General features: G+C 45.1%; 1 non-coding gene across 1 annotated transcript; it reads left to right on the top strand.

Annotated features, from left to right (window-relative positions):
* Positions 1–800: 800 nt before the first annotated feature.
* Trnan-guu lies at positions 801–874 on the top strand. Its single transcript has one exon. It is a non-coding gene; the product is annotated as a tRNA-Asn (tRNA).
* Positions 875–11465: the final 10591 nt, after the last annotated feature.

Consider the following 11465-nt stretch of genomic DNA (forward strand, 5'->3'; position numbering starts at 1 on the left):
TTTTCGTAATTTTATAAACATTGTAGTTTAAACGAGTTGTTTTTAATTCACGACGTCATATATAGCCCATGTAATACTCAGTGTTTCTAAATACACAACACAGTTTTATTTCTCCTTGATTATTCCTGAACTGTTACATATGAAGAATCACCTTGCGTGGCCGAGGACGCCCACGTAAATATCCCTGTGATGCTGTTGCCAGTCGAGAAGCAATATCCACTGCCCCATTTAAGTGACTGAACAGCTTACTTATCGTGTTCACCTTTTCCCTTGTCGCTTATGTTCTGAAATGATTCACCCAATTCCTTGCATACATCCACGCTTTTCTGTGTATTTTCTAGCGTTTTGTCCTACAGAACCGGCCTTTCAGCCACTAAAGAATTTAATCACCAATGTTTACCAAACCTTACGTAGCCCTACGCGAAGAAGTTGCGAAAACAAAAAGAAAGACAAACAACCTCAGACCGAATTTTCTGATAATCACGCTGTTGTTGCCTCGAAGACTGCTGTGCCGTGCGTGGAAGGTGCGATGGCGTCACTGTAAGCCACTACTCCATACGCGACTGTGCTAACGGGATGGCAGCCGTCCACTGCAGTGGGAGCGCCCGGCAACTTTACGGCTGCTGTGTGCCGTTTGGATGGCAACAGCCCGTGCCGCGCAGATATGATAGCTGTCATACGCCATTCCACATCATGATTGTGTACGTGGTACCGTATACACATTTACTGGACAAGTGCAAAAAGAACCCAAGCCTGTGCTACTACTTCTTAACGTCACTACAGAACACTCCGTTCACGTCGCCTCCGTGGCGCAATCGGCTAGCGCGTTCGGCTGTTAACCGAAAGGTTGGTGGTTCGAGCCCACCCGGGGGCGCAAATTTTAATCATCAAATACGTTACATACCATTGTTATGTAAGTGAAACAATATCAAGATCATACTCTTCCGAAGCCAACAGCCGCTAATGCGCAATGTAGCGTCTTGAACTTCGTTGCGATGCGTTCATACAAGTGTGAGTCATTGTCTTTCTCACAGAAAGCTACGAAACTTTGTGCGGTTCGTCAGAACTTTTTGATCACCCCTAAAATTCTAAATACTGCATAACGTTGAGAAAAATTCGGTTTCTTAAATGATTCTCACAAGGACATGCATCTTTCGGCAAAGTCGTGGCTTCGTTCAAAAGGTGTATTTACGTCTTTCTCAGTTTTATTTGTTCTTCATTTTATGTGAATTGATGATGGTGGTAGTAGAGGCGGAGCGAATCCGTCCAAATTTCCCTCGAAAAATAAGGCCATCAGTACGTATTGACTAACGAGTACGTACCTGCAGTTTCGACGGTAGGTAGTTATTGTTAAGTAGAATCCTCGGCAATGACTAACTAGCGACTACTTAGCGGCCATACCAACGTCGAGAGTACAGCGTACAGTGCTTCAACCTCTCTTCAGAAAAAGAAAGTTCACGAAGTGTGTTTCACTGTAGGGGTTTTTGAAGCAGAAGTTAGTTACAGTTGCGCTATTACGTCCCTCGAATACGACACTTTACTAAACGTATTTGAAAACAGAAAGTTTACAATCACAGTGTATAGCACGTTTTACTGATGACTTTTCAAGCGAACTACGTTTTTTTTAAAAAAAAAATGAGGTTTGTGCAGTGCGCAATGGGGAGACGCACGACGGAAATTATTAAAAGAGAAAGGAAAGCAAATAAATCGATCGAAGAACATACTGCAGTGTGACATAATTGGTGACTGGAAGTGAAATGAAATGTTTAGTAAACGTAGGAAGCCGTACGGATGGTTAGATAACCGAGGTAGTTCTTCGATATATTCTAAGAGATAAGAAAAGCCCACTAGTGGAAGTTACGAGTATGTGAACGACATTAGAAAACATGAAGAAGCAACGTGATGCAAGTCACACAAAGCCATAATTCATTCGGTAGTCTAAAGGGTTCTTTTATCCAGCAGTAGGCGTCAACTGGCTGGTGATATTATTTGTTGTTTAATAGTCCAAAATATGTAAGCAGTATTGACAATGACAAATAACTTTCTAATGGTATAACGACTTAATTGTGTGACTTAAGAAGTAGCTAAAAACCTACCTCATCCCTTAGTTACGCGTAAGTTGTAATAGCTATGTTATGGTTAGCTGTCTCAAGGATCTCAATAATTATGAGGGGTTGTCATCTACTTCAGGAGATTTGTTTCAGCTTAATTCTTTCAGAGCTCTGTCGAATTCCTCCCATAGTATTTTATCCCCCATGTCATGTTCATTTACTTCCTCTCCTGTTTCTATAATATTTCGTCCAAATTTGTCTCTAATATTTCGTAATATTTCGTTCAAGTTTAATTCCTTAAAGGGAACACTATGTATTGCTTCCACTTTCCAGCCTTCCTTTGTTTGCTTAGTATGGTCTTGCCATCTGAACGTATAATACTCATACAGGTGCTGTACTTTTCTCCAGTCGCCTCTTTAACTTAGATATACGCTGCCATTTGTCTTTCTCAGCGACATGAATACTTTTGTACCATGATTTCTCGTCTACACATTCGTGATTTTCCTGTTTTTACACCCTGTCAGTTATATTTTTTAGACATCGGTATTCCATTTTCCCTGCTTCATCTTTTTATATTTTTATATTTTCCCCTTTCGTCATTTAGACTGTACCGGTAAGGCCGACCCAACCCCCATTGTCTAAGAATGGAGCTCCACTCTTTAAAGATGTTATATCTCCCGAACTATGTGCCGTTCAATGTCCGCCCCCTGTAGCTTGGCTGGCTTCCCGCCTGTGAACACGTGTGCCGCTGCACATAGTGCGTCCCAGGCAGCCGAGGATTACCGGCCTCTGAGCCTTCGCAGCGCAGGATTAGCCGAGCGGACTCGGGTGCTGCAGTCATGGGCTGTGCGGCTGGTCCCGGCGGAGGTTCGAGTCCTCCCTCGGGCATGGGTGTGTGTGTTTGTCCTTAGGGTAATTTACGTTAAGTAGTGTGTAAGCTTAGGGACTGATGACCTTAGCAGTTAAGTCCATCAGATTTCACACACATATGAACATTTTCTGAGCCTTCACCGGCCGCCAACGGAATTCTTGATTTCTGTCTTTGGTAATTAACTTTTGGAAAACCACGGCTGCTGTAAATCGTAGTGAGACTGTGCAATGCACGTTTAATCGAAACTTTGAGAGACCTACTGCCTTTGAAATTATGAATTGGGTAATAGACGATGTAAGAATTCCCCCGGAAAACATTACTGGACTGCAATAGGGCTTCATAGTGAACTCGTTGTTCATAAAAATTGGTAACACTGGGGAAATAGAGAGGATTCTGGGGACAAGTAATGGTATATGGAAATTTCGAGCCGGCCGGGGCAGCCGAGCTGTTCTAGGCGCTACAATCAGGAACTGCGCGACCGCTACGGTCGCAGGTTCGAATCCTGCCTCGGGCATGGATGTGTGTGATGTCCTTAGGTTAGTTAGGTTTAAGTAGTTCTAAGTTCGAGGAGACTGACGACCTCAGAAGTTAAGTCGCATAGTGTTCAGAGCCATTTTTTTTTTTAATTCCGCCATAGGGACGGACAAATCAGCAACATCTCGATACAGCACTCAGGATATGGTGTTAGAAACATAAAGATATACAACCTGCGCTTTGAAGTGCCAGACGAGGAGATTGCGAAAACTCTTAGGATATACAGGCACGTAACCGCGATAGCCAGAGAAAAATGGTCAAGGGCGTACAGGATCCAAGTAAACTCTGGAGTGCGGTCCGTGAAAATAGACCTGCGAAAACACATCCCGTCCTTCGTCACGGTATGTGGACACAAAGGTTTCGTGGCATATAGCGGACAGCCGCAGACGTGCTCCATCTGCCACGCTGCGGAACAACTGCCCACGTAGACGACCAGCTCAGCTGCCAAGAGAAAATACATATGCAGGGGCAATAACAAATCTGAACGCTCAATTCGCGGCGCTCAGAATCGAGGAAGCAGGAGAGGTGCAGCCATCAAACGGAAGCGATGGAAGTGGAAAACGCCACTTGCCCTGCTAGCCAGCAGCCGCATGAGGAGGAGGAGGAGGAGGAGACAGCAATGGTGAGCGAAGTCACGACGCAACCCCTACCCCCGGCCCGGAACAAACACCTGCACCGTCCAGCCTCAACAAAAGGCAGATTAGCGAAGGGAGCTCGGAGGAGGCCGAGGTGCCGCGGAAACCGGCTCGCACGCAAACCCAAGGCCTTGCCGCGAAGCAGACCACCGAACCGAGGTTAGCCGAGGCAGCAGCGACGGAAACCGCAAAGAAAAACACCACTCCGGAGATGATACGAGAGCACATCATCAAAGAGAAGGCAAACCACAGCACGAAAGCTACGACGAGGAAAAGTGGAGAGACTTCTAAATAAAACCCACCCTCAGACCACGGAAAAGAACATGGCAACAAACAAAAACCATGAAACGTAGACATCGAGACACAGCAGAAGGAGAGAAAGAAAGAAAGAAAAGCATCTCCTCGAGCTTACAGGAGGAAGGCGGAAGCGGCAAGTTGTAACACCCTAATGAAACCCAAAACCCAATTAGTAAAGACCATCATGATGAAAAGTAGGGAAAAGTTATCCTGACAGGTACGGACACTTTGGCGATGATATAGCACCAGCAAGTCTTGATAAACACCAACATTAAGCATTACAGAGTAAGTTTTGGTAGAAAGGAAGAAGGAAGAAAGGACATCTTTAGTTATTTGCCAAACATCTAAGTAATAATTGCAAAAAATAGTTCAAATGGCTCTGAGCACTATGGGACTTAACTTCTGAGGTCATTAGTCCCCTAGAACCTAGAACTACTTAAACCTAACTAACCGAAGGACATCACACACATCCATGCCCGAGGCAGGATTCGAACCTGCGACCGTAGCAGTCCCGCGGTTCCGGACTGCAGCGCCTAGAACCGCACGGCCACCGAGGCCGGCTCGAGTAGGAGACATTGACACTAATACATGAAGAAGATACAATTACGCCGAGGGTTAAAGCTGACGTAATTTTCACGATACTTGAAACTAACAGAACTACCAGTGCTAATTAATCGTGCGTGCGTGTGGCGTGATGTTTATAAAGTATTTAGCGAAAAGGAACAATACAATTGTTCATCAAAAGTGGAAATTCAATGTGTCGCCTCCACCATTCTATGAATATTTGGCAACTGCTCATCAAAAGTTAATGAACAGGGACTATTTAACTTGGAAATAAATTCGTGGACTGTTAGTTGTGACAAGGATGGTATAGACATACATAATATTACGACGCAAGATAATTAAGACATTGTTAAAGAGTATCTGTGAATCTCGCGTCATATAGAGCTGACAATTTTACTTAGCAACGAACAAACAACGACCAACACGATCTGCAATTGAACTTTTTCCTCGCTTTTGGTGATGTGGACGATGCGCATGAGGGAAGATTCATCAATTACTGCACCAAAGTGTTAACCGGGCACATAATAATTCAACTTCAAACCATGAGAGACAATCAGAGTGCGCCGTTCGCATTAATAAGGAAACTGTACGGACTCGCAATCAAGCTTTAATCATTACGCGAGGAACGGTTTCTTAAGAGCTATTTCAGATCTTGTCTCTCGTTAACCGATGGAGACATCCATCATCGCGCATTGCGTCTCGACTCCACCGACCGAGCTGTTGCACTAACGGCTCCACGGCGTCGAGAACACCAGCACGCGGCGGAGTGGGGACATCACAAAGTCCAACCGACCTGGGAGGTCCCCTCACGCCTTGAACACCAACTCCAACTCAGAATGATTACAACAATTGGTCACAGGTACACAGTTGCTACAATAAATGTAAATAAGATTTCTTCACCAGTGAAACTCAGCTAGCTAGCCGATTTCCTGCGCCACAATGCGACAGACAGAGCACTGCTGCAAGAAGTCGTCTCAACAAACATAGAGGACGTAGCCGGATACAATGTTATAACAAACATCGACCCTGAGGTAAAATGCGTCACAGCAACCGTTATCAGAGACAACATTGAATTTGGTGTGGCACGTCGACTTCCTAACAGCCGTGGCATTGCAACAAAAATTCAAAATACTCTGTTTGTAAACATATACGCTTCCTCAGGTACAGAAAATAAACAAGCGAGATCCCGTTTCTTTAGGCAAGAAATCTGCGGCCTACTCAGAGAAAACAACGAGAAATTACGAGGGCGAGTCAAATGAAAACCTTAAATATTTTTTAAATATTATTTATTGTGCAGAGGTGGAATAAAGCTGTATCACTTTTCAATATAATCACCCCCACGCTCAATGCAAGTCCTCCGGCGCTTACAAAGTGCATAAATTCCTTTAGATAAAAATTCTTTTGGTAGTCCGCGCAACCACTCATGCACCGCATGGCGTACCTCTTCATCAGAACGGAACTTCTTTCCTCTCATTGCGTCTTTGAGTGGTCCAAACATATGAAAATCACTTGGGGCAAGGTCTGGTTAGTATGGTGGATGAGGAAGGCATTCGAAATGCAGGTCTGTGATTGTTGCAACTGTTGTACGGGGCCGGCCGAAGTGGCCGTGCGGTTAAAGGCGCTGCAGTCTGGAACCGCAAGACCGCTACGGTCGCAAGTTCGAATCCTGCCTCGGGCATGGATGTTTGTGATGTCCTTAGGTTAGTTAGGTTTAAATAGTTCTAAGTTCTAGGGGACTAATGACCTCAGCAGTTGAGTCCCATAGTGCTCAGAGCCATTTGAACCATTTTGTTGTACGGGCAGTGTGGGGCCTTGTATTGTCATGTTGCAAAAGGACACCTGCTGACAGCAATCCACGTCGCTTTGATTTGATTGCAGACCGCAGATGATATTTTAGGAGATCTGTGTATGATGCACTGGTGACAGTAGTCACTCTAGGCATGTAATGCTCCAAAATGACGACTTTTTCGTCCAAAAAGAGAGTCAGCGTAACCTTCCCTGCTGATGGTTCTGTTCGAAACTTCTTTGGTTTTGGTGATCAGGAATGGCGCCATTCCTTGCTCGCTCTCTTCGTTTCCGGTTGGTGGAAGTGAACCCAGGTTTCGTCCCCAGTTACGATTCTTGCAAGGAAGCCATCACCTTATCGTTCAAAGCACCGAAGAAGTTCTTTACAAGCACCAACACGTCATTCTCTCATTTCAGGAGTCAGTTGCCGTGGCATCCATCTTGCAGACACTTTGTGAAACTGGAGCACATCATGCACAATATGGTGTACTGACCCAAGACTAATCTGTAAACATGCTGCAATGTCATGCAGTGTCACTCGGCGGTTTTCCTTCACTATGGCTTCAACAGCTGCAATGTTCTGTGGAGTCACAACTCATTGTCCCTGACCTGGACGAGGAGCATCTTCCACTGAAGTCACACCATTTGCGAACTTCCTACTCCATTCGTAGACTTGCTGCTGTGACAAACATGCATTACCGTACTGAACCTTCATTCGTCGATGAATTTCAATAGGTTTCACACATTCACTACGCAAAATCCGAATAACAGAACGCTGTTCTTCCCTGGTGCACCGTCTCTAATGACCTCGTTGTCGACGGGACGTTAAACACTAACCACCACCACCACCCTGGTGCAAGTCGCAAGTGGGGCGGCCATCTTTATATTGATACTGCGACGGTATCTGCACTATGCTGCCACCAACAGGCCGTTCTGAACGCTGTTTGTAGCACGCTTACCAACTTACAGGATAACGGCGGGAAATTTCGATTTGTTATTACAACTTTAAGGTTTTCATTTGACTCACACTCGTAGTTATTGGAGGTGGCTTCAACTGTGTTGTGGCGCGATAGGACCAGATACCTACTCCAAATATCTGAACGGTACTGCGGGATGAGACAAGAAAAATGGAGCTCAGGGATTTGTGGAGACAAAAACACCCACACAGAACTGACTTCACATTTTTCCACCACAACGGCAAAAATAGGCTGGACAGATGGTTCAAATGGCTCTGAGCACTATGGGACTTAATATCTGAGGTCATCAGTCCCCTAGAACTTAGAACTACTTAAACCTAACTAACCTCAGGACATCACACACATCCATGCCCGAGGCAGGATTCGAACCTGCTACCGCATCGTTCGCGCGGTTCCAGACTGAAGCGCCTAGAACCGCTCGGTCACAATTGCTGACTGGGATGGACAGAAATATGTGTCTCGCCCCCTAGTAGCAGCAATAGGTAGTGTGGAAATTAAACCAATGGCTTTTCCCGGCGGGGTCAGGGATTTTCTCTGCCTCGTGATGACTGGGTGTTGTGTGATGTCCTTAGGTTAGTTAGGTTTAAGTAGTTCTAAGTTCTAGGGGACATGACCGTAGATGTTAAGTCCCATAGTGATCAGAGCCATTTGAACCATTTTGAAACCAATGGCATTCTCCGACCACAGTTGCCAGATATGCCTAATAAGCTTGCCACAACAGAAGAAAGAAAGTGGCAAAGTACAGTGGAAAATGAATACAAAAGATCTGAAGGACAGCAGACTTCGCAAAGAAATTACTGAAATGTGGGCAGATTGCCTAAAGATGAGAAACACAGCAGAAACAACGATCGATAGCTAAAGCAATGATCAGGAAAACTATAATAAAATATGCGGACAAGACCTTTTGGAGAAAATGCACAGCGGATTTCTACACGCAGTGCACGAGAGACGTAATCAACTCTTCAGCAGCCACTGAAGCCGACTACCTGTCGAAATTAAGAAGAATAAAAACAAAACTCATAAATATGCAAAAAGGGGACACACAAGAGAGAGTAAGAAGAAGCCAACCAAAGTGGACGATCGAAGAAGATCCCGCTACAATCCACCACATCTGCAGAATCGCCCGAAAGAAGAAACAGAGGCCGATAAAAGAACTCCAGAAAGAAGACGGCAATAAGATGAGACACCACAAATTCTGGAAGAGATCCACAATCATTTCTGCCAATTATACAGAAGTGAAGCGACTAGCGAGGCCGAAGCAGACGCCCTTCTCCGCAACCTGTCAGATGTTCTGACAGACGAAGAGACGGCAAAACTGTTAGAGAAAATGTAGAATCGTAAAATCTAGCGCAACGGGAAAGTCGCCAGGAGCGGATGGCATTCCGACGGAATTTTGCCGTGCCTTCTGGAATGTAATCGGAGACACCATCGCGGATGTTGTCAATGAAGTGATCGGTGGGACGGAACTCCCACAAGAGTTCACAAAAGGAAACCTAATTCTTATCCCGAAAAAAGGAATACCACGCAAGATCGACCAATACAGACCAATCACGCTATTAAACGCCGACTACAAGATAGTCGCGCGATGCATTGAGGACAAAATGAAACTAGCAATGGCCAAGATCATAAGTCCACATCAAACATGCTCGATACCAAGGAGGACTATTTTTGAAGCAGTTGCAGAATACAGGAGGCCATCAGTCTATCGGCCGTAAACAGGACAGAAGCGGTGATCGTGTAGATAGACTTCAAAAAGGCCTTCGACAGACTGAGACAAGACTTCCTGTTCAAAACTATGGAGAAGTTCGAACTCGTGGATCGCTTCCTGCGAGTCGTAAAGAACATCCTAAAAAGTGCTGCTTCAACAGCCACGCCACAAAACGGATACCCATACAAAAATCAGTAACACAAGGATGCCCACTGTCTATGTCTTTGTTCGCAATTGCGCTGGACCCGATGTTGAGGCAAGTCCAAAACGACATCAAAGGACTCACTCTCCATGGAGTGACGCTAAAATGCAAGGCCTATGCGGACGACGTATGTTTCTTCGTCAGCGATAAAGCAGACCTCGGCAAGATAAAAGATACCCTACGAAGATTCGAGCAAGCGGCAGGAGCGAAAATAAATCCACAGAAGACGATTCTGCGACCTATCGGAATCAAAAGACTTGTAGATAGAAGGGATTGGTACGAAGTGGTAGACACACACAAGTGTCTCGGGTCCCAGTTGTATGCATGTCCGCTAAAAATGGCCGCGCAAAACTGGAGATCGTTACTGCACACCATAAGAGGGCTGGCGAGGACAAACGCCAGCAGAGAAGTTTATCTATACCAGAAAGCCAAGATGATAAATGAACAGCTCCTATCGAAAGTTTGGTTTCTCGCCCAAATTTGCTGTCCACCAAAAGAAATAGCACGCGCCATAGAAGGGGCAATCCAGTATCTTCTCTGGCGATACGAAATTTTCAGTGTGCAAAGGACAACTTGCACTTTAGGTGTGGACGAAGGTGAACAGGGCCTCGTCGACCTCCAACGTAAAAGCGCGGCGCTGCTGATACATCGCACGAGTGTTATCGCAGAGAACTACCCAGACGACATTACATCTCGCATGGTAAATGCGTACAGGCCAGGATCTCAGGAAGCGCCGGTTAACGTCGCAGATATCCCGTACAAGCTAAAATACCAGGTGGTCAAAAAGTCAGTATAAATACGAAAACTTAATAGGTCACGAAATAATGTAGGTAGAGAGATACAAATTGACACACATACTTGGAATGACATGGGGTTTTATTAGAACCAAAAAAATACAAAAATTCAAAAAATGTCCGACAGATGGCGCTTCATCTGATCAGAATAGCAATAATTAGCATATCGAAGTAAGACAAAGCAAAGATCATGTTCTTTACAGGAAATGCTCAATATGTAGACCATCATTCGTCAACGGTAGCTGTAGTCGAGGAATAATGATGTGAACAGTACTGTAAAGCATGTCCGGAGCTATGGTGAGGCATTGGCGTCGATGTTGTCTTTCAGCATCCCTAGAGATGTCGGTCGATCACGATACACTTGCGACTTCAGGTAACCCCAAAGCCAATAATCGCACGGACTGAGGTCTGGGGACCTGGGAGGCCAAGCATGACGAAAGTGGCGGCTGAGCACACGATCATCACCAAACGACGCGCGCAAGAGATTTTTCACGCGTCTAGCAATATGGGGTGGAGCGCCATCCTGCATTTTGGTTCTAATAAAACCTCATGTCATTCCAAGCATGTGTGTCCATTTTTACCTCTCTATCTACATTATTCTGTGGTTTATTAAGTTTTCAAATTTATATCGCCTTTTTGGTCACCCGGTATGTAACAGATTTTTACTTACAGAGAGGCTATGTACTAGAAACGGTCGTCGACAGCCGCACGAGGACAACAAAGAAGTTATACATAGGACTACGAGGGGAAGCACAGAGAAACAGGATAGAGAGCAAAAAACCAGACATAAATTGGAAACAAGTATGGAAGAACTTGAACGAAAACGCACTTCACACGAAGATAAAATCCACCTGGTATAAAGTTATAAACGAGACAATACCGACCAACGCCAGACTGGCTGCAGTATGCAGTAAAGTTAAGGCCGTCGGAGAAATACCACGCCTGCGATCAAAGAGTCACATTAGAGCACCGCTTCCAGTGCGGCAACGCAGCAACAATATGGGAGACTTGTAAAGAAATGGTAGCGCTAATAAACAGAACGGCACG

Source organism: Schistocerca americana, chromosome 1 (genome assembly GCF_021461395.2).
Source record: "Schistocerca americana isolate TAMUIC-IGC-003095 chromosome 1, iqSchAmer2.1, whole genome shotgun sequence".
Lineage (NCBI taxonomy): Eukaryota > Metazoa > Arthropoda > Insecta > Orthoptera > Acrididae > Schistocerca > Schistocerca americana.